Source organism: Giraffa tippelskirchi, chromosome 8, assembly GCF_054371585.1.
Source record: "Giraffa tippelskirchi isolate mGirTip1 chromosome 8, T2T-mGirTip1v1.2.pri, whole genome shotgun sequence".
NCBI lineage: Eukaryota > Metazoa > Chordata > Mammalia > Artiodactyla > Giraffidae > Giraffa > Giraffa tippelskirchi.
Window position 1 is genome coordinate 33,378,562 of NC_137282.1, and position 27,601 is coordinate 33,406,162.

Consider the following 27,601-nt stretch of genomic DNA (forward strand, 5'->3'; position numbering starts at 1 on the left):
AAGTTTAATTCTACAAGACTTTGTCATTCTTTGTTTTCATTGATGTCATATGAGAAGACAAAATGAAAAAAAAATTTTATGCAGGGACTATTTAATATCCTCTCAGTATGAGTTTTGTCTGATTTGAAGATGGAGTAAATAGATTTATTCAAGCTAAACATGGTATTTGGTTTTGCTTTATAAATTTGGAGTTCAGCACAACACATTCCATTAGAAGTCTGTAAGTCTTCCATGGCAAATGATTATTGCGTTTATGAATAAACCAAGACACAGCACTTCAATGAGACAGTCTATTGTTTTACTCCACCATCATTCCCCTGATTGGCTGTTAGTCTTAGGACAGTAAGGTCCCCTATATGACTAGTAGAGTTGTCCTGATCTTGGCTGTGTCTCAAGATTTGGTTTTTCCTGGAAAAGTCTTCCTTGAGTTTTCTGGATGCTTATTCGAGAGCAGAAGAGGTGCTGCTTTCTTGGATCTGGGGATCATGAAGAATAACAACTAGAAACTTTCTTGTTCAATATTTGCACAAGCCTGGAGGTAGTGGTGGGAAAAGCTTAAGAGGAAGCCTGTACAGTCATGAAAGTGAAGAACCCTCCCACCCATGTACCTCCAACACCCATGTCTTCCCACTATCCTTCTTGAATCCTCTAAATATCCTTTTTTACCTGTTCATATTAAGCACAAAAAGAACCCCACACTCTCAAGTCAACTCTCATGACCTGGCGATGACAGAAAGATAATAGTGACCAATTAAAAGAAAAAAGGCAACAAAACTAATAGATTTTAAGAGAAAGATGGGAAAGTCCCAATTAGACCTGTTATTAAGAATCAGAGTAGTGACTTTCAGGAAGCATTTGCGTACCTGTGACTGGAATGTGAGGAGAGGTCCCAGGTATAAATATGAATTTGGCACTTGGCAAGATATAGATGGTATTTTATGCCACTGCTTAGGATAAAGGGACTAAGGGGGTGAGTGTAGCCTGAGAAGGGAAGAGCAAAGTTTGAGCCCAGGATGTTTCAATATTAAGAAATCCGGAAGAAGAAAAGGAACCAGCAGGAGAATCTGAGAGGGGGGTTCAGTGCCTGTGTATCCTCATGTGACTCAGCAGAGTTGTGGGGATCCTTGTCAAAGGCAACCCTGATCCAGAAACTTCTGTGCTCCCACTCTTTTAACACCTCACCCTTTGCTCAGAGTAAAAGTCAACCAACATTAAATGGCTTCAGGGCCACCATCCCTGCACACGCCGCTAACTCTCTGCCCTGTTATCATCTTGACTTCCTCAGTGTCCCTTCAACCTGCCAGTTATATTTGATATCACTGCCTTTCTTATAGATTTTCCTTCCTCTGTCAGAAAAGTTCTCCTCCTTAACATACACTTGGCTACTTCCACCTCCTTCTGGTTTTCACTCAAGTCTCACTTTCTCAAAAAAATCTGTCTCTCCACCTTCTTTAATGCTGCAGATTGCCTACCACCCATCACCCCATCACTGAATCTCCCTGTTAACTTCTGTTCCGTTTTGGTTTTTTCCCATTGAACTTACATGAGTCTTAACATGCTATATGTTTTATCTGTTTATTATGTTTATTGGGCTTTAAAACTCATTGTAAATTATATTTTTTCAGAGTTTGGTAGAAATGGCAACGTTGGGTGGTAATCTTTAATAATACAATATATGGCAAATACAGCAAATTCCCATTGGCTATCTGTTTTACATATAGTAATGTTAAGTTTCCATATTATTCTTTCCATACATCTCACCCTCTCTTCCATTTGCTGTATGGCTTAGGAAACTCAAACAGGGGCTCTGTATCAACCTATAGGGGTGAGATGGCGAGGGAGATGGCAGGGAGGTTCAAAGAGAGGGGATATATGTATATCTATGGCTAATTCACGTTGAAGGTTTGACAGAAAACAACATTCTGTAAAGCAATTATCTTTCAATTAAAAACAAATTAATTTAAAAAAGACAATTTAAAAAATTATGCAATATATGGGAAACAAGATAAAAGACTGTTTGATGCAAAATTGACATTCCATGGTAATTTTCTTTTCCCTGTTTCTTTGCAAAAGGAAAACATCTCTAACTGTAATGCTATATAACAGAACCTAACATTTTACTAAATGGAAACTTCTGGCCACTTTTATTCTTTAGCTCACTTTGTTGTAATTCAGTATCATCTCTTCAGAGAAGTTTTTTGTAATCCGACTAAGGTAGACCATGCCCAGACACACACACACACACACACACACACACACTGTACACTGATATTATTATACCACCTTCTTTATAGATGGTAGTATGGTACATACAGTTTTATTCATCATTCTGCCTATAACTGTTCCTTGTACAAAATAGGCTCTGATTAAGAAAATATTGAAATTTAGCTCTAATTTATGTTTATGGGAAAATCAAATTATTTTATAGTAATTGAGTAAATTCAGATAATCTCGATATCTATCCTGTTGCAGACTAGAGGTATAGAACATTTAGCTAAACTAATAGTGTTTTAACCAACCATATAATGTTTGAAGAATTAATGCAACTTCAAATACTGTTTATGTGACCTGTGTCTTCACATACATTTGGGGTGACTCTGAGCAATAATGCAATCAAAACTATTGGATAAATCACTAAATATTGTGAAATATGTCTAGAGGCAATATCATAAGTGGAAGTACTTATATTTCTGATCAGTCCTACTAGTTGCTACTAACTAAATTACTTTCAACAGAATCACCTGAGTAGTATATGTTACAATTTCAGAATTCAGGTTCTGTCTCAGATTTACCAAATCAAGATCTCTGAATGTAGGGCTCAGGGAACTGTATGGTGAATACCCCTGAAGTGATTCACTTGTCCCTGTATTGTAAGAGAATAGTATAAATATATTTTCAGGGAATCCATATTGTTAAGGGAAATAAAAACATTTCAAAGGTCTTGGCTTGAGTGCATGACATTTGAGGGTAAGATTTGAGAGTTAAATGATGAAGAACTTTGAATTCATGCTGGTAGACAATCACTTATTTTAGAAGAAAACAACAACAAAAGCACAAAGTATTTTTTGTTTGTGTATGTATTGTGTTTCTTTTGGCTACTTTCCAGATTCACTTGATGTTAATTAATGTGAAGCTGATTTAATTTGTTTTTTAAGTATTAATATGATTGACAGCTTTGCTTCAAATTTCTAAAGATAAGCTCCACTGCTCCTCAGTGGTTATTTTTAGGCACTTTAACAAAGAACAAGAATAATTCTGAAAATGTTAGCATTCTGGTTTCCAAACATTGTCAGGCATGAAAGAACAAGCCAACCTTAAAATTCTGTCTTTAACACAAATAATTCCAGCAATGTGGGACTTTTTTTTGAATCCTCTTTCTCTGACTAATTTTGTACAAGTATCGCATGTTGTAAACACATGTTGATGCCTTCAAATTCAATATGGTAGATCCACTGTGTTTCCCATCAACAACTCCCTGATGTCTGGTCTAACAACTATCAAAAAATAAATGAGATTTGTGGGTCTGATCTTGCTTGGAGCATACGTTTACTGATTTCTCTGACTCTCTGGTTTATTTTCAGGATATTCAACATAAATTTTCTTTCTTTCTAATTTATGCAAGTTTGCAAAGTTATTTTTTAAACATTTTTTAGATTTGATCTTCTTCTCTTTTAGAAAATTAAAACTCCATTGATGCTTTAAAATACAATGTAAAATGCTTCCTAATTTATATACCTATGTAGCGTTATATGAGTGCATAAACTGAAAACGCATTAAGCTATAGACCGGTGGTTAGTGCACTATTATACATATATAAGGTAAACTTCCATAGTTAAATTATTCTTGATGTTAATCAAAATTCCCATTAATAATGAATGTTTCAAGTGACAATTGTCTATTATTTATTTAAAAGGTGCTAATTTGGTGATAGCAGTGTTGCAAATCTGTAATAGTTTGTCAGGCTTGCATCATACCTGAAGGCCTCTGTTCTGTTATTTCAAAAGGGAGGTAGCTGTTAATGCTACTTTTTTTTTATTCTTATTTTTTTAGTTTTACTCTTAAAGACAACTTAACCTTAAATTATGGCATATAGTAGTACCATTCTCCATTTATAATTTAATATCAAACCTAAAATTACACAAATAATAGTTCTGATAGAGTATTTAAACTTACAGTTGGCACGTATGTACATGTATACATTTATGCATTTGTTGTTGTTCAGTCCCTAAGTCGTGTCCAACACTTTGCAACCCCAAGGACCACAGCTTGCCAGGCTTCCCTGTCCTTCACTCTCTCCCAGAGTTTGCTCAAACCTGTCCATTGAGTCAGTGATCCCATTCAACCCTCTCATTTTCTGTTGTCCACTTCCATTTATGCATATAAAACAGCAAATTAACTGCTACTTTGACATTAGAAATATTGTTAGGTGGACATTGGTTAAAAATGAAACAAAGTAAAACTCATTTGCCTTCAAATGGGTTGCAATGTTGCTGAAAATCTACTGACTTCATTCTGTATACATTCTTTGTCTTCAATTTTTTATTTCCAATTTTGTTACTCCTCTTGACCTAGTTGACAAATGCCTTCTTTTCACTTCAGAATAACCTATTAGCTGATAAAAAACTTTTCTGTATTATAGGATTAGGCAAAATTTTATGCAAGATTAATTGCAGTTATTGTCATCAAGTATCACATCTGACAAGTCCCAGAGTTGGCTCTCTGAATTTAATGAGAAGAGTATTTCAGTTTTTTATTGTAATTCCATGTAGTCTCTCTCTTTTTAATAATATGATATTGTCATTGTTTTACTGTGTCTGGGTTTGATAGGATGGAGAATTTATTTTTGAAGTTAAAAAATGCTGTAATGATAGAAATTGAGAATGTTTTTCTTCCTAAAACAAAAGTGTCTAAAGGTTACTAAGATATAACTGTGTATATGCAATCTAATGTTCTATCCCAAACAAGAGTGACCTGAAGGCACCTCTCTGCGGGAGGCATTTTTCTAGGCAGAGCCCTGCATGTCAGTGCAAATCAGGTCAAGTTCACACCAGAGCAGGAATTTACCTCACAGGCACAGGGACATTGTAGACCATGTTTACATGTGCTGCATTCCCATACATGACCCCAAGTGGTGGGGAAAATGTTTCCTCTTCCACACCTCTGTAGGTTGATGAGTCAGCTGGGTTCTGGTGGCAATGACGAAAAAACTCTTCAGAGTAAATATAACTATTTTTTAAAAAATATTTTATTGAGTTAATATTATATGAGTAATATCCTGGCATACTCATTCAGTTCAGTTCAGATCAGTTGCTCAGTCGTGTCTGACTCTTTGTGACCCCATGAACTGCAGCACGCCAGGCCTCCCTGTCCATCACCAACTCCCAGAGTCTACCCACACCCATGTCCATCGAGTCAGTGATGCCGTCCAGCCATCTCATCCTCTGTCATCCCCTTCTCTTCCTGCCCCTAATCCTTCCCAGCATTAGGGTCTTTCCCAATAAGTCAATTCTTCGCATGAGGTGGCCAAAGTATTGGAGTTTCAGCTTCAACATCAGTCCTTCCAATGAACATGCAGGACTGATCTCCTTTAGGATGGACTGGTTGGATCTCCTTGCAGTCCAAGGGACTCTCAAGAGTCTTCTCCAACACCACAGTTCAAAAGCATCAATTCTTCAGTGCTCAGCTTTCTTCACCGTCCAACTGTCACATCCATACATGACCACTGGAAAAACCATAGCCTTGACTAGATGGACCTTTGTTGGCAGAGTAATGTCTCTTCTTTTCAATATGCTGTCTAGGTTGGCCATAACCTTCCTTCCAAGGAGTAAGCGTCTTTTAATTTCATGGCTGCAATCACCATCTGCAGTGATTTTGGAGCCCCAAAAAATAAAGTCTGACACTGTTTCCCCATCTATTTGCCATGAAGTGATGGGACCAGATGCCATGATCTTAGTTTTCTGAATGTTGAGCTTTAAGCCAACTTTTTCACTCTCTTCTTTCACTTTCATCAAGAGGCTCTTTACAGCAGTCTAATTTCTACATATATTGTTCTCTGTCATTTTTCTTTAACAACATTGCACATATTCATATGTCATAAATACATAGCAGTTCAGTATAGAAACTGTAGTTTTTGGCTTTTCTATGTTTGTAGAGGGAGAGGTTATTATTGGAGGATAGGTCAAGGGAGAAATGAGAGTAAACAAAACAAAAAATTCTCCTGTTGGATGTTTGTTGTGTCATTCATAGGCTTAGCCCAAGGGCACAGATGTGCTTAGTGCAACTGCATAAGTCAAACATACTTATTAATTTTCCATTGCTGCTGTACCATATAACATGGTGGCTCAACATAACACAGTGTCATCATCTTACATTTAGAGAGGTCAGCAATGCAAAATGGGTATTACTGGGCCAAAATCAACATGCAAGCAGGGCTGCATTTCCTATGGAGGCTGTAGCTGCTGCTGCTGCTAAGTTGCTTCAGTCGTGTCTGACTCTTAGTGACCCCATGAACTGCAGCCTACCAGGCTCCTCCATCCATGGGATTTTCCAGGCAAGAGTACTGGAGTGGGCTGCCATTGCCTTCTCCGTGGAGGCTCTAGAGAAGCATCTATTTCTTTGCCTTTTCCAGATTCTAGAAGCTACCCTCATTCCTTGCCCTATATCTCCTATCCATCTTCAAAGGGAGCAATGGCCAGTCACATGTCTCATACCACAGTACTCTGAAACTAACTCTTCCTTCTCCCTCTTCCACATATAAAGGGACCTTCTGATTACATTGGGTCCACTCAGATGATCCAGAGTAATTTCCGTTTCTAGTTTATTATTGGCAAATTTATTCCACCTGCAAACTTAATTCCCACTTTCCACATAAAATAACATATTTACAAGTTGCTGGGATTAGGAAATTAATATCTTTCAGGAGCCCTTATTCTATTCTACATATTGCATCATTTCAGTAAAATTAGCGCCCTCTAATGGATGTGAGTATTGGACCATAAAGAAGGCTGAGCGCTGAAGAATTGAGCTTTCGAACTGTGGTGCTGTAGAAGACTCTTGAGAGTCTCTTGGACTGCAAGGAGATCAAACCAGTCAATCCTAAAGGAAATTAACCCTGGATATTTATTGGAAGGACTGATGCTGAAGCTGAAGCTCTAATACTTTGGCCACCAAACTCAAAGTGCTGAATCGTTAGAAAAGACCTTTCTGCTGGGAAAAATTGAGGACAAGAGGAGAAGGTGGTGACAGAGGATGCATTGGTCAGTATCACTGACTCAATGGACATGAATTTGAGCAAACTCAGGGAGATAGTGATGGTCAGAGAAGCCTGGCATGCTGCAGTTCATGGGGTTACAAAGAGTCAGACACGGCTTGGTGACTGAACAACATCAGAAGTGCCCTGTACATATAGTCCTAACTACATATTAACTTATATGGTACCCATTCTAAGTTTAATATGGTCAGGGTTGTGGCTTAGACTTAGTCAGGCTGTGTATGGATGCATGTTTCACGTTCTCATCCTCCAGAACCAAACAAATCTCTTTGTGCTTTGGGAAAACAAACCTCCTATAAGTATACACTGAAAATTCAGTAACAGACAACAAATGCTTAGGAGAGTCTTGAATATTCTAGTTACATTTTTTTAATTTATTTTTTTTAATTGAAGGATAATTCCTTTACAGAATTTTGTTGGTTTCTGCCAAACATCAACATGAATCAGCGATAGGTATATGAGAAACCATCAGGAGTTTCACATCAAAGGGCTTGGATGTTAATGCCCTTTTGTCAGTCATGGTCCATCACACATTCCCATTGGAATCGCCATTATTAAATGTCATTCTGATCATGCCATGTCCCATCTTAGTGTTTACCCGAGAATTGGCAGAGATACACAACTTTCAAGCTTTCTGCTGCACTACAAAATTCCAGTCTATTGTGCTATCTGTATTTCTTGAACATGTCATGTTTTTTGAAGTTTTCTTTGATTTTGCAATTTTTTTTGGCCTCTTTCAGATCTTATTGTTTTCCTATAAACCGCATTGGTGGTACTTAATAAAAGAATAACATTTTGAAAAGAGCCACTTTATTCATTTATTTTTATAAAACAAGAAGCCAACTCTTTATTACTTTTACAAGTGTATTTAAGTCCATTTTAAGAATCAGTAAAGACATGAGAATGTGAGCATCTTGGATAATATTGGTCATTAACATAGTCAGAGAGCAAACCTTTGGAAAAAAGATAACTCAAATGTGCCTGATACATGCTTCTTCCAGAATCAATGCATTTTCACTGGATTTTTACATTTACGGGTATGAAAATGTACTTTATACTACAATATTTCATACTAAAATTCTTCCTAAAACTTATAGACCTCTAAAAAATATTTTCAAATGAAAACTCTTTTTGGTTGTATTTCCCCTCTTTATCCTGTAATGGCTATGGTAAATCAGCACTTGGAGAGAGCATTGTTCAGATTGCTACTTAACTGAGAGCACCGGAATACGATTACAGAAATTATCCCTGACATAATTTCTCTCAGTCTTTTTTCTGAATAAAGTCTTTAGATTTAGAACTTTTATAATGATTTGAGGTATTTGCCTCAAATCGCACTTAAAAATTGTCACATCAGACCATTTGGAGGTCTTTACATATGTAGCCTCTTCTGTGGAGAAGGAAATGGCAACCCACTCCAGTGTTCTTGCCTGGAGAACCCCAGGGACCAAGGAGCCTGGTGGGCTGCTGTCTATGGGGTCGCACAGAGTCAGACATGACTGAAGTGACTTAGCAGCAGCAGCAGCAGCAGCCTCTTCTAACTTATGCTTTAAGTTTAACTTTTTTATGAACAACAGAAGAACTTAACAGTTTACATTTTTGCCATAATAGTAATAAAAACTTAAGAAAAAAAAAAGCAACTAAAAACAAACTTACCCAAACTTTGGTTGAAATCATTATGTGCTCTGAGTCATTACTAAGCACCAATGGGATGATGAAGGAATCACAATTTGTTTATTGGGTTAAATGATTTCATTCCAATATATTTAATATCAACACTATTGGTATTAATGTCAATTTGGGAGCTTAGTAACTTCATTTTTATGTTTCTTATGAAGGGATCTCCTATGAATTGTATATTTGGGACAAAATTTTTGACTGACTATCAGGACATTGAGGCATGATTAGTGATCCATGCCTTCTCCGGAGATTTTCTCTGAGTCACAGCTCCTTTGGTCAGTTGTGTTTGATCTCCTGCCCAAAGCTGGGTTGTGGAATTTGCATTTTGGAAACAAACTTTCTTTCTCAGTTAGGGTACTGACAAAATTCCTGGATGTGAAGTAGCCTCATTGATGTCTGTCCACACCATGCACTTATGGAGATTGTTTATTTCCTTCCTTTGGCCTTGTGTGACAGGTGAAGTTACAGAAAAAATGCACACTCATGATCACCATGTGAAAAGGAATTTCCGCCCATAAGCTGCTAAGAATATGTTTTTCAATTTATATTTGTCATCATGACAATTATAGTGTAAGCCATTTCCTTTCTGGACTGCAGGACTCAAGGGCTAGATATGTCAGAAATCAATATGTAACAGTTATTGTCATCAATAATCCCCATGGAGAAACACCTTTAAGACCCACACTGGTTTGGCTCCTTCTTTGCCACAAGGTCCCCCGTGTGCCTGTAAGTTTTCCTTCTAGGATGTTATTATTGCTTTGTTTTTCTCACAGTATTACTCAAAAATCATTATTCTTCTAACCTGAAGCTGTTCTCCTCTTACAATTTACATCAGTAGAGTGGTTTTTATAACCATTTTTAGAACAATTGATGTTATTAATTTCATTATGAGACATGAAGATGATACTTCAGTTAACAACCAACTCTTGATTAGTATCTTTTAAAGCAAATATGAAAAATAGTTTGAAATTTCTTTTATTGTATATGACAAAGCAAGTTAGTATTCAAAATTAATTTTCACAAGGTATAGGTAGGTTCAAACATCTAAAAACTTATTTGATTTTTTCCTTTTATTTGAAAGTTAAAATAAGACCATGTTTAGAAAAGCTGAAGTGATTATATGCTAATTTGAATAGGTAGGTTTTACAAGTAATGACTTGAAAATTCCCTTTTTGATATCCTCTGAGAGTTGACTTCCATTACATGTGCCTTGTTCTTTCTCCAGGCCTGGAAAAAAGTATAGAACTGATTTTCACAAAGTGATATTTCTTCCTTCCCTGTGTTTGGAGATCCTTTTTATCTCTCAGACAGTCCTCTGAAACAAACTTGTGTCCTCCCTCAGCCAGCTTCAGCTGGTTCACTTTCATAGGTTGTGGGACTAGAGCAGGAGGTGAAATGAGTGACTGCTTCTTCACTGGGTTTACAATATGTTATTTACTTATTTCCTTTTGGCTGTTCCTGATCTTCGTTACTGCATGGGCTTTTGTCTCGTTGCTGAGAGTAGGGGCTACTCTCTAGTTGCAGGGCGTGGGCTGCTCGCCGCGGTGGCTTCTCTTTTGCAGAGCACAGGCTCCAGGGTGCACAGGCTCCAGGAGTTGTGGCCCTTGGCGCAGTTCCCGTCCTCTGGAGCGCAGGCTCAGGGACTGTGCTGCAGGAGCTCAGTTTCTCCGCAGCATGTGTGATCTTTCTGGATCAGGAATCGAACCTGTATCTCCTGCAAAGGCAGGCAAATTCTTTACCACTGAGCCACCAGGGAAACCCTAAAATGTATTCTTAATACTTAGATATAAGCTTCCTGGTGGCTCGGATGGCAAAGAATCTGCCTGCAATGCAATAAATCCAGTTTTGATCCCTGGGTTGGGAAGATCCCCTGGAGAAGGAAATGGTAACCCACTCCAGTACTCTTGTCTTGAGAATCCCATGGACAGAGGAGCCTGGAGGGCTATAGTCCATGGGGTCTCAAAGAGTCGGATGTGACTAACACTTAAAATGTAAGATAGTCTTTATTACTATTCACATGGGTAGATTTGTATATGCACATTAAAGTCATTCTAAGAAAGAGTTAATATACAGTAAAAAATAATTTAATTGAATTGCTACCATAATTTATATTTGTCATTGATGGAACCCACATGGCTTTTTCATTAACAATCTGAAATAGCACAGTATAATATCTGGTGATAGCTACTGGGATTTCAATCATAAGCCTTGGAAAAACTAATTCCATTCCAATCCAGTTTATGTCAACTCCGGCAAATATAACAGAAGCCTATAATAATCACAACTGATTTGCTAAATTGCAAAAATAAAATCTCTACAAATATAATGTGTACAGAATATGATTTCACATCTTTATCTTCACATTAAATGTACCTATGAAACCTTGAAGCATGTTGAGCTATATTTGAGTTGGAGTATTTACTGTTGTTTTTCTCTTGATAAATAATGCATATTTTAATTAATGCCTCTCAATATTCTTCATTTTCAAGAACCTAAACACTTTTACAACTCTTTCTCAGCTTTCCCCAACTCAACAGACTAGATGTGTTTCTCACCCACATAATTATAACAACATACACAACCTCATACACACAAATACACTCAAGATTCAAAATATTGAAGTGTGAAGTATGATATATATTTATATTTTCTGGATTCCCCGTATTTATTTCCTCCTATTAATTCAGTATTAAAGCTTAATCATAATTTCATTTTAAATACTTATTTATGAGTCAATGAGTCATCTAAGATTGTTAAAAATATGTTTATTTACTCCCTAGTTTAAGGAAAAAGCTCAAGTCATTTACTCAAATAAATTAAAACATGCCATATGCATGCCTCCTAACTTCTCTCTTAAAACAGTGAACCACTAAATATATCTATTGTGTTCTTCAAACGTTCCACTAAAATATATATAAAGATGTACAAGATTGCATAAAGAGTGTCGGCTAACAATAGCTAAGATTAATTCACTGTTAAGCACTCTGCTAATTACTTACATGATTTTCTAGTATAGAACTTCACAGTTCAATGAGAGCAACAATGAATAAATTGAAGATCAACAAGGTTAGATATTGACCCAAATTCGTATGGCAAATATATTCAGAATCAAGTCAAGTCTCTAAGACTCCAGAATCAAATGAAAGACCTCTTGATTCTAAATTTTATGTTGTTTACTATACCCTGGTGCCTTTCTGAAGATGTAAGCAAAGCCTATAGATTATACATTTTTTTTTAATTGATAAAGAGGGAATGAGGAGCATATTCTTGGATTAAACACATGTGTTCCTAAACTTTCTTCTTTATTAATTCCCATCTTCTAAACTTAATTTTTAGAAATTTCACTTTATTGACAAAATAAAAAAAATTGCTACTGTGATCCCTATATGATTCTGTGTGAATAAAGTCTTGATTGTAGGTGAAAAAAGAATAAAAGGAAGTATTCCTACTTTATGTACAATGCCTAACACTCAAGCAGGGGAACAGAACAGAAGAAACATAGTTGACAAATGAGTATTTGTGCTGTAGGTGTGGTTTTTAACATTAATGTATAATAAATTGAAAGAAAAATTCTAACTCCCTAGTTAAATAAGACAACCTGACAGAGCAGGAAAATATGGAAATTCCACCCAGAGCACTTGTGTTATATAGAAATCTGGTAAGTGTCAGATTTAGAATATGGTGTGTCGTTTACTTGCTAAGTAGTGTTTGACTCTTTTTGCAACCCCATGGACCTTAGCCTGCTAGGCTTCTCTGCCCACGAAATTCTCCAGACAAGAATACTGGAGTGGGTTGCCATTTCCTTCTCTAGGGGATCTTCCAGACCCAGGGATCGAACCCATATTTCCTGCATTGGTAGGCAGATTCTTACCACTGAGCCATCTGGGTAACCCCAAAGGAGGTGTAATCTCATCCAAATGATATTGAGATTTTGTTATAAGGAGGAAGTAGCTAGCTTTGCAGTTTTAAGGGCTCTCAGCCACCTTATATATGCGCCAAATGCTGGCAATGGATAGTCAAAAGAACACAACATTTGCAATGACCTTCTAAAAGAAACTAGAAAAGTGTAATAATATCTGCCTGGTTTCTTATGAAAAATATGCAAATAGAAGCAGTTTCTATTAAATAATAGCAGAGAGCCAAAAGAAAAGGGTAACATAGAGGCAAATATTAACTTAGACATGAAAGGAAATATAAACTGAACTAGAAAAATTGAATTTATTTAGAGGTCATACAGAACTAATATTGGATGGAGAAAAATACATTTTTCTTTATTTTTTTATAAAGAACCAGTATTGGAAATTCAGAATACGAAGGAAACATAGATAAATCAGAGGAAAAATAGAGATAATGGGGATGGAATAAATGACAGAAAAGAGAGAGAAGAAATAGAGAATAAAAATGCAGTTAACCAAAATTGTTCACCAAATTTTATACAGAATTAGTGAAAAATATCATAATTAGTTATAGCAGAATACATGTAATTCCAAGGTTCAAAAAAAAAAGAGAAGACAGTAGCCTGAAATTATTCCATCATTACTACTAAAATAATTTCCATTCCTATTATGCTTTTGAGAAGGAAAATAATTGAAAGTATAGCTACTTCTTTGGTCTTCTTCTGTGGGGGATTTTACAAATGAGACAGGCTTTATCAATGTAACAAACATTAGTCTTTAAAAAATTAATCAAAAGACTTTCCCAGTGGTCCAGTGGTTAAGACTCTGCCTTCCAATGCAGGAGATGCGGGTTTGATCTCCGGTGGGGGAAATAAGATGCCACATGCCGGATGGTATGGCCAGAAGAAAAAAAATACCAGGACTCAAGAAGGAGTTTCATGGTAATAAAGGAGTAAAGTATAATACTTCATATAATTATGATTTAAAAATAAAATATGGAAGGCAAACTATCATCTTGGGAAACTTAGTAATATTAAATTTTTTAACATTAAATTAATCCCATAAAACTGGATTATATTTATAAGAATATGATGGGGAAAGCAAAGATTATTGATGAGTAACTTTTCTTACTTCAAATAAAGAATAAAAATAATCAAAACTTGTTTATTCCTTGGCACTGTTAGACTTTTAAATTTTATTGAACTAAAACTAGCATGAATAGCATACAAGAACAAAAAACAGCTGTGATAGAGAAAAATACATATAGCATTAAAGAAATAGACAATGAAAATGATAGCAATTAAGTAAGAAGTCGGTTATAATAGTTGACTTTAAATGGGCTAACTTCTAGGGTTAGAAGAGATGGATTCTAAAACTGCATAACTGTCAGTGAGAAGCAGAACAACAAACAAACAGTAAATAAAATTAGATTTGAAGCAGTAAAATAGCCAATAAATAAAATAATAAATGAGTAAAGCAGATACAGATATGTTTTTATATTAAATAGAATTCAGCTTGAAAGCATTTAATAGAGGAAAATATTATATTCATTGAGGCAAACATTTGACAAAAATAATAAATTTTTTTTATACAAGTACACGTTCTCAGCTGCTCAGTCATATCTGACTCTTTGCGACCCCATGGACTATAGCCCTCTAGGGTCCTTTGTTCACGGAATTTTCCAGGCAATAATACTGCTGTGAGCTGTCATTTCCTCCTCCAGAGGATCTTCCTGATGCAGAGATCAAAACTGTACCTCCTGAGTCTCCTGAATTGGCATGCAGATTCTTTACCACTGCCCTGTGAAGTGACATGGGAAGCCCTATAAATACATAGGCATGTATAATTTACAATCTGTTAGATATTCAAAGAAAGTTTTAAGAAATAAATTCCACTAGGAAATTTTTGTATGTAATGTTATATTTTATAGCCTATAATTATCCACATATATATATTATAAAAGCTTAAAATTGATGAATCAAAATCAAACTGCTGTGAAAGTTTGTAAGACATTAAAATCATCAACCATCTTCCAAAATTCACAGGACAGTAAAGAATAATACAAAATAAAAGTTTTATTTCTTTTCAGTTCAGTTTAGTTCAGTCACTCATGCGTGTCTGACTCTTTGAGACTCCATGTGTTGAAGCACACCAGGCCTCCTGTCCATCACCAACTCCTGGAGTTTACTCAAACTCATGTCCATTGAGTCGGGGATGCCATCCAACCATGTCCTCCCCTTCTCCTCCCACCTTCAATTGTTCCCAGCATCAGGGTCTTTTCTAATCAGTTGGTTCTTCTTATCAGGTGGCCAAAATATTGGAGTTTCAGCTTTAGCATCGGTCCTGCCAATGAATATTCAGGACTTATTTCCTTTAGGATGGATGGGTTGGATCTCCTTGCTGCTCAAGGGACTCTCAAGAGTCTGCTCCAACACCACAGTTCAAAACATCAATTCATTGGCACTCAGCCATCTTCATGGTCCAACCTCACATCCATACATAACTCCTGAAAAAACCATAGTTTTGACTAGATGGACCTTTGTTGGCAAAGTAATGTCTCTGCTTTTTAATATGCTGCCTAGGTTGGTTATAACTTTTCTTCCAAGGAGTAAGTGTCTTTTAATTTTATGGCTGTAGTCACCATCTGCAGTGATTTTGGAGCCCCCCAAAATAGTCTGTCACTGTTTCCATTGTTTCCCTATCTATTTGCCATGAAGTAATGGGACCAGATTCCATGATCTCAGTTTTCTGAATATTGAGTTTTGAGCCAACTTTTTCACTCTCCTCTTTCACTTTCTTCAAGAGGCTCTTCAGTTCTTATTTCCTTTACCATCCCTTAAACCAAATATAACCACTACATATAAGTATATGCAACTCATTATATTGAAATTAACATTTTATCATTTATTTATGTATGTGTGAATTTATTCACTTTAACCTTTTTAAAAGATAGATTTCATACAACAGGGTATTGCCTTAAAATGTTGTTCTTTCAGTCTATTAATTAATTTTTTATAACTGATTATTTTAAATAGTATCAGTTTAGATGATTTAATATCAACTGATATCAATGTTTATTAGTTATCAATAAAAAATAAACTAGATAATGATTTTTAAAATTTAGTTAGATGCTCTAAATCATCCATCCTTTCCAGAAGAATTATTCTTAGTCCTCTCTCTTTAGTTATATTTATTCTCATTAAGTAGCATAGCTTCCTTCCACCGGTTCATAAAGGACTTATAAATCTCCTCTTGGATACAAGGTTCATACTCTGCAGTAACGATTGCTGTGTATCCTTAATTGCAGAGAAGACCTGGCTCTGTTTTGTATTCATTTGTTTTACACTAAATATTTTTTTTTTCCTTCCAATCTCATCATTTCCAGAGGGAAGAGAAAGTTCAGTTTGGGAAATCTTATGGCGTGTGTCGTTATGTCTGTCTAAAGATTATTCTGCAAACAAGCAAACAAACTAACAAGAAGATTTAGCATTCAACAGGGCATTGAAATTCTCCTTTACAGCGCAGCAGCCAGTGATACAAATTGAGTTTCACCCCATGGAACTGAAACGTAGCTACTCTAAAAAAGCTGAATTTCAGCTTAAAAGATAGGGGTTGTCATGGTAGTTACAATAGGGGACCCTCTTAGCACTTTGCTCTTCTATCAGGAGGCTTTAAGAGTCTTCATTCATCTGGATTCTGTTTCAAACACTTTAAGAAGTCACATAATTATATGCAGCTAAAGATACATCTGAGATTTATTGAGAGTACAAGAGGAGATGATAGTTCTCTAGGAAACATTAGGTTCTCTGAAGAAATCTTTGTAATTAGAGGTGGATACGATAATATGATGATTTTTTAATTTCACTGACAGGGTATATTACTCTAGCTTCTATGCTCTGTCACAGACTTGGTTAGTTTATTTCTCTAGTGCTGAATATGAAAATCTATCCTGTAAAGAAATATTTTCTCTCTGGAAGAATAGCTCTTAACTCAAATCAACATTTAGATAAATGTATGATAGGAAAAATATAATATAAAAAAGGAAAAAAAAAATGAAAGGGGACGATTACCCTAAGACAATAGTGGGAGCTATCGGGGGAGGGATTTTAATGAACACCTTGCACAGGTAAAATGTTGAAATAGATTTCTGTTCTCTTAGCCTTTTTTTGACAGAAAATAAACAGGTAGAATATAGAGAACCAATTAATTTCTTTTTACTTTTTCCCTAATAACACAGGCCTACTTGGGAAATAGAACATGATGATTGGGAAAGCAAATTAAAATTCTTGTTACCTTTAAATAAATTCTTAGTATACATACGCCAGATTCTGGATTAGCAATCTAAAAGCAAATTAGCCCAATAGTTTCCCTTATAGGTAAATTCAAACAAAACAAAAACAGGACATGTCTGAAACAGAGGTACTCATATTTTCTGGGTCATGGTACCCTATTAATGTTTTAGTAATTTTTTCAAAACATCTCTAAGTCAAAATAAATGCTTGCTAATTCTCATCACTAAGTATTTCAGTACAATAATTAAGTAGTAGTAGTTTGTCGGTGTCCAAAGAGGTCATTGTTTCCCCCACAAATTAAAAATTTCCCATAGGTTTTCCTTGAATATTGTGCAGCACACCAGGGTGCCGGTATGGCAATCATTAAAGTAATTTTGTTTATGAATATTTAAAATTTGCTTGAAATTAAATTGGGTTTTAAATTTTGTGATATAACTTTATAATGATGTAAAGTTATGATATTAACTTTATAATTATATTAGTAAAGTAGTTCTTAAAAGTTAATTTTTCTTCTTCACTCTCAGCAGCAGGGAAAAAGATGGAGGTAATTTTTACTTCACTTCTTTCAGGTATTACCATTCATTTGATGTACGTTACCTAGTAAATCTCAAGGCAAGTTGGAGGTGGTCAAAGAGGAGATGGCAAGAGTGAACGTTGACATTCTAGGAATCAGCGAACTAAAATGGACTGGAATGGGTGAATTTAACTCAGATGAGCATTTTATCTACTACTGTGGGCAGGAATCCCTTAGAAGAAATGGAGTAGCCATCATGGTCAACAAGAGAGTCCAAAATGCAGTACTTGGATGCAATCTCAAAAACGACAGAATGATCTGTTCGTTTCCAAGGCAAACCATTCAATATCACAGTAATCCGAGTCTATGCCCCGACCAGTAATGCTGAGGAAGCTGAAGTTGAACAGTTCTATGAAGACCTACAAGACCTTTTAGAGCTAACACCCAAAAAGATGTCCTTTACATTATAGGGGACTGGAATGCAAACATAGGAAGTCAGGAAACACCTTGAGTAACACGCAAATTTGGCCTTAGAGTACGGAATGAAGCAGGGCAAAGACTAATAGAGTTCTGCCAAGAGAACGCACTGGTAATAGCAGACACCCTATTCCAACAACACAAGAGAAGACTTTACACATGGACATCACCAGATGGCCAACACCGAAATCAGATTGATTATATTCTTTGCAGCCAAAGATGGAGAAGCTCTATACAGTCAGCACAAACAAGACTGGGAGCTGACTGTGGCTCCAATCATGAACTCCTTATTGCCAAATTCAGACTTAAATTGAAGAAAGTAGGGAAAACCACTAGACCATTCAGGTATGACCTAAATCAAATCCCTTATGATTATACAGTGGAAGTGAGAAATAATTTTAAGGGACTAGATCTGATAGACAGAGTGCCTGATGAACTATGGAGAGAGGATTGTGACATTGTACAGGAGATAGGGATCAACACCATCTCCAGGAAAAAGAAATGCAAAAAAGCCAAATGGCTGTCTAAGGAGGCCTTAGAAATAGCTGTGAAAAGACTAGCGAAAAGCAAAGGAGAAAAGGAAAGATATACCCATTTGAATGCAGAATTCCAAAGATAGCAAGGAGAGATAAGAAAGCCTTTCTCAGGGATCAATACAAAGAAATAGAGGATAACCCTATATGCGAGACAGAATAAGAGACACAGATGCATGGAACAATTTTATGGACTCTGAGGGAGAAGGTGAGGGTGGGACGTTCTGGGAGAATAGCATTGAAACATGTATATTATCATATGTGAAACAGAACACCATTCCATGTTTGATGCATGTGACAAGGGCTCAGGGCCGGGGCAATGGGATGATCCAGAAGGATGGGATGGGGAGGGAGGTGGGTGGGGGGTCCAGGAAGGGGAACACATGTAAACCCATGGCTGATTCATGTCAGTGTATGGCAAAAACTATTACAATATTGTAAAGTAATTAGCCCCCAACTAAAATAAATAAATTTATATCTGCAAAAAAAAAAAAAAAAAGAAAAGGAAATAGAGGAAAACAATAGAATGGGAAAGACTAGAGATCTCTTCAAGAAAGTTAGAGATACCAAGGGAATATTTCATGCAAAGATGGGCTCAATAAACGACAAAAATTGTATGGACCTGACAGAAGTAGAAGATATTAAGAAGAGGTGGCAAGAATACACAGAAGAACTGTACAAAAAAGATCTTCATGACCCAGTTAATCATGATGGTGCGATCACTCACCTAGAGCCAGACATCCTGTAAGGTGAAGTAAAGACCTAGCAAATCAGTTCAGTTCAGTCGCTCAGTCGTGTCTGACTCTTTGAGACCCCATGAACCGCAGCACGCCAGGCCTCCTTGTCCATCACCAACTCCCGGAGTCTACCCAAACCCATGTCCATCAAGTCGGTAATGCCATCCAGCCATCTGATCCTCTGTCATCCCCTTCTCCTCCGGCCCCCAATACTTCCCAGCATCAGAGTCTTTTCCAATGAGTTAGGTCTTCACATGAGGTGGCCAAAGTATTGGAGTTTCAGCTTCAACATCAGTCCTTCCAATGAACACCCAGGACTCATCTCCTTTAGGATGGATTGGTTGGATCTCCTTGTAGTCCAAAGGACTCTCAAGAGTCTTCTCCAACACCACAGTTCAAAAGCATCAATTCTTCAGCATTCAGCTTTCTTCACCGTCCAACTCCCACATCCATACATGACCACTGCAAAAACCATAGCCTTGACTAGATGGACCTTTGTGGACAAAGTAATGTCTCTGCTTTTTAATATGCTATCTAGGTTGGTCATAACTTTCCTTGCAAGGAGTAGGCGTCTTTTAATTTCATGGCTGTGATCACTATCTGCAGTGATTTTGGAGCACCAAAAAATAAAGTCTGACACTGCTTCCACTGTTTCCCCATCCATTTCCCATGAAGTGATGGGAACGGATGCTGTGATCTTAGTTTTCTGAATGTTGAGCTTTAAGCCAAGTTTTTTACTCTCCTCTCTCACTTTCATCAAGAAGCTTTTTAGTTCCTCTTTACTTTCTGCCATCAGGGTGGTGTCATCTGCATATCTGAGGTTATTGATATTTCTCCCACAATCTTGATTCTAGCTTGTGTTTCTTCCAGCCCAGAGTTTCTCATGATGTACTCTGCATAGAAGTTAAATAAGCAGGGTGAAAATATACAGCCTTGACATACTCCTTTTCCTATTTGGAACCAGTCTGTTGTTCCATGTCCAGTTCTAACTGTTGCTTCCTGACCTGCATACAGGTTTCTCAAGAGACAGGTCAGATGGTCTGGTATTCCCATCTCTTTCAGAATTTTCCACAGTTTATTGTGATCCACACAGTCAAAGGCTTTGGCATAGTCAATAAAGCAGAAGTAGATGTTTTTCTCAAACTTTCTTGCTTTTTCAATGACCCAGCAGATGTTGGCAATTTGATCTCTGCCTCCTCTGCCTTTTCTAAAACCAGCTTGAAAATCTGGAAGTTCATGGTTCACATATTGCTGAAGCCTGGCTTGGAGAATTTTGAGCATTATTTTACCAGCGTGTGAGATGAGTGCAATTGTGCAGTAGTTTGAGCATTCTTTGGCATTGCCTTTCTTTGGGATTGGGATGAAAACGGACATTTTCCAGTCCTGTGGCCACGGCTGAGTCTTCCAAATTTGATGGCATATTGATGGCAGCACTTGCACAGCATCATCTTTCAGGATTTGAAATAGCTCAACTGGAATTCCATCACCTCCACTAGCTTTGTTCACAGTGATGCTTTCTAAGGCCCACTTGACTTAACATCCCAGGATGTCTGGCTCTAGGTGAGTGATCACACCATCATGATTATCTGGGTCGTGAAGACCTTTTTTGTACAGTTCTTCTGTGTATTCTTGTATCTATTTAGTTCCCATGTATTTGAAAATTTTCCGGATGTTCTCTTATTAACTTTCAATTTAATCCCATGTGTACAGAGAACATACTTTGCATGATGTATATATATACATCTACATATATATATGTAGATGTATATATAAACTTATGTTGTCACCCACAGTATGGTTTCTTTTGGTAATAGCTTTATGTGCACTTGTGGAGAACTTGTAATCTACTGTTGTTAATTTAAGTGTCCTACAAGTGTTGATAAGGTCAAATTCATTAGATACTTTGATAATCTTGTATCTGCTCCATCAATTCTATAGAAAGTTATCTTAAAATCTCCCACTATAATTGTGAATTTGTCTTTTCCCTCTTGCAATTTTAGTAGATTTTGCTTCCTGTATTTTGATGCTCTGTTATTAGCTGCATAAACATTTAGCACAGCCATGTCTTCTCGATGAATTCACCAGTTTATATTCCTTGTCTTAAAATCCATGTGTCTGTATAGGGCATAATGCTTTTACTAATATTTTTAAAGTAATAGCTGCATCGTTTGTTTGAGAAGACTCTTTTTTTGTGTGTTTTAAAAAAAGCATAGTGTTATATTACTATCTTAATCATTTTTACATTACAATTCAGTAATGTTAAATATATTCACATGGTTGTCAACAGACAGATCTATTGAACTTCAATATGATTCTCTAATAAACAAATAAATAATTATACTCTTCTTTTTATAAAGCAAAAATTTCCTAAAAGATAACATATATGGTCCCCATCTAATATTTCATATTAGAACACATAAATATCTTTCAAAATCAAGTTGTAGAACTTAGCTCATGTGTCTGTAATTTTTCTCTTTGGCTAGGTATGAGGCTTCATTCTATCTATTTCAGGCAGATAGAGAAAATGTATTCAGAGCAGACACTAAACCTACATGTGCTGAAGTGGTGGAAGTCAAAGCCAAGGACATAGAAGAGCAGGTTTGCTTTAGCAACATTATAGGTAAAAAGCATCGGCTAGGAACTCTTTAGAAATATAGCAAACAGAAACTGGTAGTCAAGTTAACTCAGTTATTTCTATCTATGAAGGAGACATTCTTAGGGGGTACCATCTGTCTCCTAGTTGGTGCTGCAAAGACAAAAGTAATTTAGAGTCATGTGACCTGCTAATGAATAATAACTTTACCACTCTCTCTGTGATCCTCAATAATTTACTAAATCATAATTTCCTTCAGTTTCTTTAATGGGAAAGAATAACACATTTAGTTCCTCTTAAGATATTTGTAGTTATGATGTATAAGCACAATATACTATTATTTCCTCTTGCTTTCTGTCTTCGTACCTGAGTCTGGGCATTAAATATGACTATACACTTAGATTCAATTGAATCTTACTGGGCATATGTGCTTACTCTGAATTAAGTGTGGTGAAGTCAAGAGGAAGAACACCCCAAAGCTCATGGGAGATGACGCATTCCTCCTTAGCGTTTGTGTCATCCTCTATGACACCGTCCATCTTTGTGTTGGGCTAAAAATTCACAACACTGGGATACTGACATTTTTATATTATTTAAAATGCCTAGAGACATTCAGAAAGTTTCAATTCTGAAAATTTATTCCTGTACCAGTCCTTTCATAAAATACTAAATCTTTTGCCAAGTTCATGACATTTCAACCAAGAAGAAATTCTCTGCATGAGTCTTTTCTTTTGAAATTGATTTTGGAATTCATAACAAGTGAACTTAGTTCAGTTTTGAAATAATATTTTATAGTTATAAATGACACAACTCTTTCCCCCTAGGACTTCAAAATCTGTTTTTAAGAGTAGCCTATGAATCTTAGAAAAATTTTTGTTTGATAAGAAGCAAATATTATTATCTTTATTTTCTTCTTGTGTAGAAGCAAAGGTTAAAGAGGATTGTCTGAGGGCATTTCATACATGATAGAAATTGGGAATAAAATTCCTGACTTCTGATGTATTGTTCTAATGCACTATGCTTGCCATCTTTTCAAATGACCCATAAGCTTAATACTCCTGAAAAATATTGCAAGACTTTATGAAGCTTTAGATTCATTATGTTGTTAATTGTCCTTTATGCCAACCTCCCTGCTGCTTATAAAGTTTTTCAGAATCATTTTTTAAATATTACAGAAATATAAATAAACACTGTATCTTCTTTCATAGAATTCTTGAAAAATGAATTTGCACTAAGGACATAAAACTTGTCCTTATTTCTTTATGCTAGATTAATGATTTTCTATTTTTGTTTCAGTTTTCAACTTCATATATATGTTTTTACACTCATTTGAAACAGATAAAAAAGGTTAACTGTACTTTTTATCTCTTAGCAATGAAATATAATCATGTTTATAATGTGCTAAATTTAAAAAATGTGTATTGAACATTTTCTCATCAATCTACAGAACTTTGTTATTTATTACTGCTTTATTTTAAATTAACCTTTTAAAATTAATTTTATTTTAAAAATTCCTTAAATTTTATTTATTTTAATTGGAGGATAATTACTTTATAATATTGTGATAGTTTTTGTCATACATCAACATGAATCAGCCATAGGTATACATGTGTCCCCTCCTATCCTGAACTCCCCTCCCACGTCCGGCACCACCCTATCCCTCTAGGTTTTCCAGAGCACCGAATTTGGGTGCCTTGCTTTATGCATCGAACTCGCACTAGTCATCTGTTTTACATATGGTAATGTATATTTTTCAAAGCTATTCTCTCAAATCATCCCACCCTTGCCTTCTCCCATTGACTCCAAAGTTTTAAAGAAATGATTAGATACCTATAGATAAAATTGTTTTATATTCATTTTCAGTTATATATATACAATATATTTGTATGTTTGTTTCATTGCCTACTACCATATAAATCGTCTCTTTCAAATAACTTGTTATGCTACTTGTGTATTTTGTTCAATGAACAAATAATTTAGCTTGAAATAAATTTTAGCTGAATATCATAGATTTGCAGTGAGACAGTCAGTAATATATTAGATCTCAATGACCACTTAAGATATTTTATTTAATGGTTATAAAAGTTAAATGTATTAAAACATTTAATCATTTTCATTTTAAGCACATCATATTTCTATTATTGACTTCTGTGTTACTTCTGTGCACCAAGTAAGAAGATACTACAGATCTTCTCATTTCAGAGTTCAAATGGCATCAAAATGCAGTTGGTGGCAGCTTTGAATTAATTATTGCAATTTTTGTAATGCATAAAAAAACCTGTATCAAATTCTGTAACCTTGATCTTACAATCAGTGCCATATCATCTTGCATTAAAGTACCAGATGTTGTCAATTTGCAGTTTGCACATTTAAATAATATACTAATCTAAAATATACCATCATTAGAATTATAAAGAAAATGTGATTTCTTAACTTACCATTATTGAATGATAAAAAGGGACAGACAAGTTATCGCAAATGTTATTAGAATATTTTAAATTGTTTATTAACATATTCCTAGATATCGTGGCTAAAATATTTGAGAGTGGACATTGACATTTTTACTAATTTCCCTAAAAGACAGCTAGGAAATAGGAAATGACAAAAAAAGAAACATGTTGTAAGAAAAACAAAATACTTCCCAAGTGGTCAAACTAAAAGCAAAGGGACAACACCTTGCCTACTTGGTAACATCCTATCAGCATTTTGATGTCTAGCCAAATGCTTTCCTTTCTGTGATGGATCTTTTTGTGTTCACTAAGGCCAAAATGAAAAGCAAACTGGTAAGCAAGCTACATATGCAATCAAGAAGTAGAAGTAAGGTAACTTGAAGAAAGAATGGGTTTATTGAACTAATAAAATGTCATTCTAAGCCAGGTTGTGTCTCTCAAATTCCAACGTGGATTTGAACTATTAATATTGGTAACCTTTATTTTCATGTTAATTTCAGACTGAGCAATTTTTGAAAATAAAATATAGGGAGGCCACTAGTGTTTCCATGCCAGTTTTTCCCAACCATGCACACATAGTTAGTGTTCTCCCTAACCCCAGTACACAGACAGAGTCATGTGTATATATCTCTAGCTCTACCTATATTCTTGTCTGTATCTGTATCATCTATATCTGTATGTATATCTAAATTTCTATGCCAACATGCAGATTATTATTTGACTATTCAAATCTCAAAAGTAATGGAGCTTACTTGACACATTTTGTTGGCATCCTGTCTTTTCCCATATCAAAGCAACTCAAGGCTCAACAATGTGAAGCCAAGTGCTTTGCAGCAGAAAGTTGGTATTTTTTAATTCACAGGAATTATATTGTACAAAATTCTGTCATTGAACTGGATTTATGAGAAGGACTGGGGCCATAAGGTTGTCATAAATTCTTGGGCTGTATCATCTGACCAGAAGGAGACCTCCTTTGAGAACAGCTTCTTTCTTGGTTGGCTGCCCGGCAGAACTGTGCCAATATGCCCACCATTCGTCTGCAGATTGCCCAAGTATCTTAGAGTGGCCTGAATAGTATTTATTGTCCATCCCTTGAAAGCATAGGGAGTGAGAAATCTTGAGTAGCTTCACATCAATGCTAACGAAGAGTCAAGTTTCCACTGATAGAAGGATTTCAGTGACCTTCTTAGCATCGTTTTCGATTTTTTGTCAAGACACTCTAGAGTGTGTGGACTAAAAAATATGGTCACGATCTGAATGTATAGAGTGTTATATTGAATGGGAATGTTAGGACTTCAAGCCTGGGAGGCAGCATCTCAGGTAGCCCTGAGAAGTGCTCCGAGGAGGTGAGGGAAGAAGTAAGGATAGATAGAAGTTTGTAACAAAGGAGGGCAGGCAGTCTGAACATCAAATATTACTGTTAATTAAGTAAAACTAGATATCTCAAGGAATTTTGCGCCCTTCTAGAGATCAAAATGCAAACACTCACTAGGTCACAGAGAAAGCCAGGAAATTCCAGAAAAATATCTACTTCTGCTTCATTGACTATACTAAAGTCATTGATTGTGTGGATCACAACAAACTGAGGAAAATTCTTAAAGAGGTAGGAATAACAGACCACCTTACCTGTCTCCTGATAAACCTGTATGTGGGTCAAGAAACAACAGTTAGAACTGGACATGGAACAACACACTGGTTCAAAATTGTGAAAGGAGTATATTGTCACCCTGCTTATTTAACTTCTATGCAGAGTACTCATGTGAAATGCTCAGCTAGATGATCACAAACTGGAATCAAGATTGCCAGAAGAAATATCAACAACCTCAGATTTGCAGATAATAACATTCTAATAGCAGAAACTGAAAAGAAAATAAAGAGCTTCTTGATGAAGCTTAAAGAGGAGAGTGAAAAAAAGCTGGCTTAAAACTCAACATTCAGAAACTAAGTCAAGGCATCTATTCCCATCACTTCATGGCAAATAGAAGGGGAAAAAGTGGGAGCAGTGACAGATTTTACTTTCTTGGGCTCCCAAATCACTGCAGATGGTAAATGAAGCCATGAAATTAAAAGACACTTGCTCCTTGGAAGGAAAGCTATGATAAATCTAGACAGTGTGTTAAAAATCAAAGACATTGCAAACAAAGGTCTATATAGTCAAAGCTATGGTCTTTCCAGTAGTCATGTATAGATGTGAGATTTGGAAGATAAAGAAAGCTGAGTGCCAAAGAAATAATGTCTCTGAATTGTGGTGCTGGAGAAGACTGTTGAGAGTCCTTTGGACTGCAAGGAGTTCAAACTAGTCAATCCTAAAGGAAATCAACCCTGAATATTCATTAGAAGAACTGATGCTGAAACTGAAGCTCCAATCCTTTGGCCACCTGATGTGAAGAGCTGACTCATTGGAAAAGACCCTGATGCTGGAAAGATTGAAAGCAAAATGAGAAGAGAGCAACAGAGGAGGAATTGGTTAGATGGCATCACCAACTCAAAAGGCATGAATCTGAGCAAACTCCTAGATATGGTTAAGGATAGGGAAGCCTAGTGTGCTGCAGTCCATGGGGTTGTAAAGAATCAGAAAGGATTTATAGATTGAACAATAATAGCAACGTATGGGGAAATGCAAGGTCTGGGATTATTTGTCATCCCTTTCATATTCATCTCAGCTATCAGGGCCAGCATCCTCTTTTTTTTTTTTTTTTTGACTTCTCACATCCCCCTCTCTCCCAGCTTTTCAGCCCTCACTATGAGGGGGGAGTGGCATCTGCTGGATCACAGGCTTTGCTTTCCCTTTTAGGAGTCCTCATTCACATTTGGAGGTCTGAAATTGCTGATGGCTGTTACATTCTTGCTTACTGAGATGGGGGGAGATATTCCATTTCACAAGGATGGAAAGGTCTGACTGTTCCATTTCCCCAAGAATTTAGGACCATGACATTAAAGTGAGTGACAGACCTATTCAGTTTTAGCAAATAGCAATTTCGCAAAATGTACTCCTTGCTTTTCTTTTCAGTAGACCCAGGATTCAAGCCTTACTCTTTTTTATATTCATTCTAAAATGGTCCTAGGTGTGAGATTCTAAAATGCCATCCCCATTCTAGAGGCTAGATTGCTAATTTGTTGAAGGAAGTACCTAATGTGCTGCTAAGTTGTCTTCAGATT

General features: G+C 36.1%; 1 protein-coding gene and 1 non-coding gene across 1 annotated transcript; one reads left to right on the forward strand and one right to left on the reverse strand.

The window, feature by feature from the left end:
• The window catches only part of LOC145518172 (uncharacterized), a 1,384,210-nt gene that overhangs the window by 302,107 nt on the left and 1,054,502 nt on the right, over positions 1-27,601 (forward strand).
• LOC145519306 (small nucleolar RNA SNORD22) lies at positions 10,249-10,370 on the reverse strand. Its single transcript, XR_014063714.1, has one exon. It is a non-coding gene; the product is annotated as a small nucleolar RNA SNORD22 (small nucleolar RNA).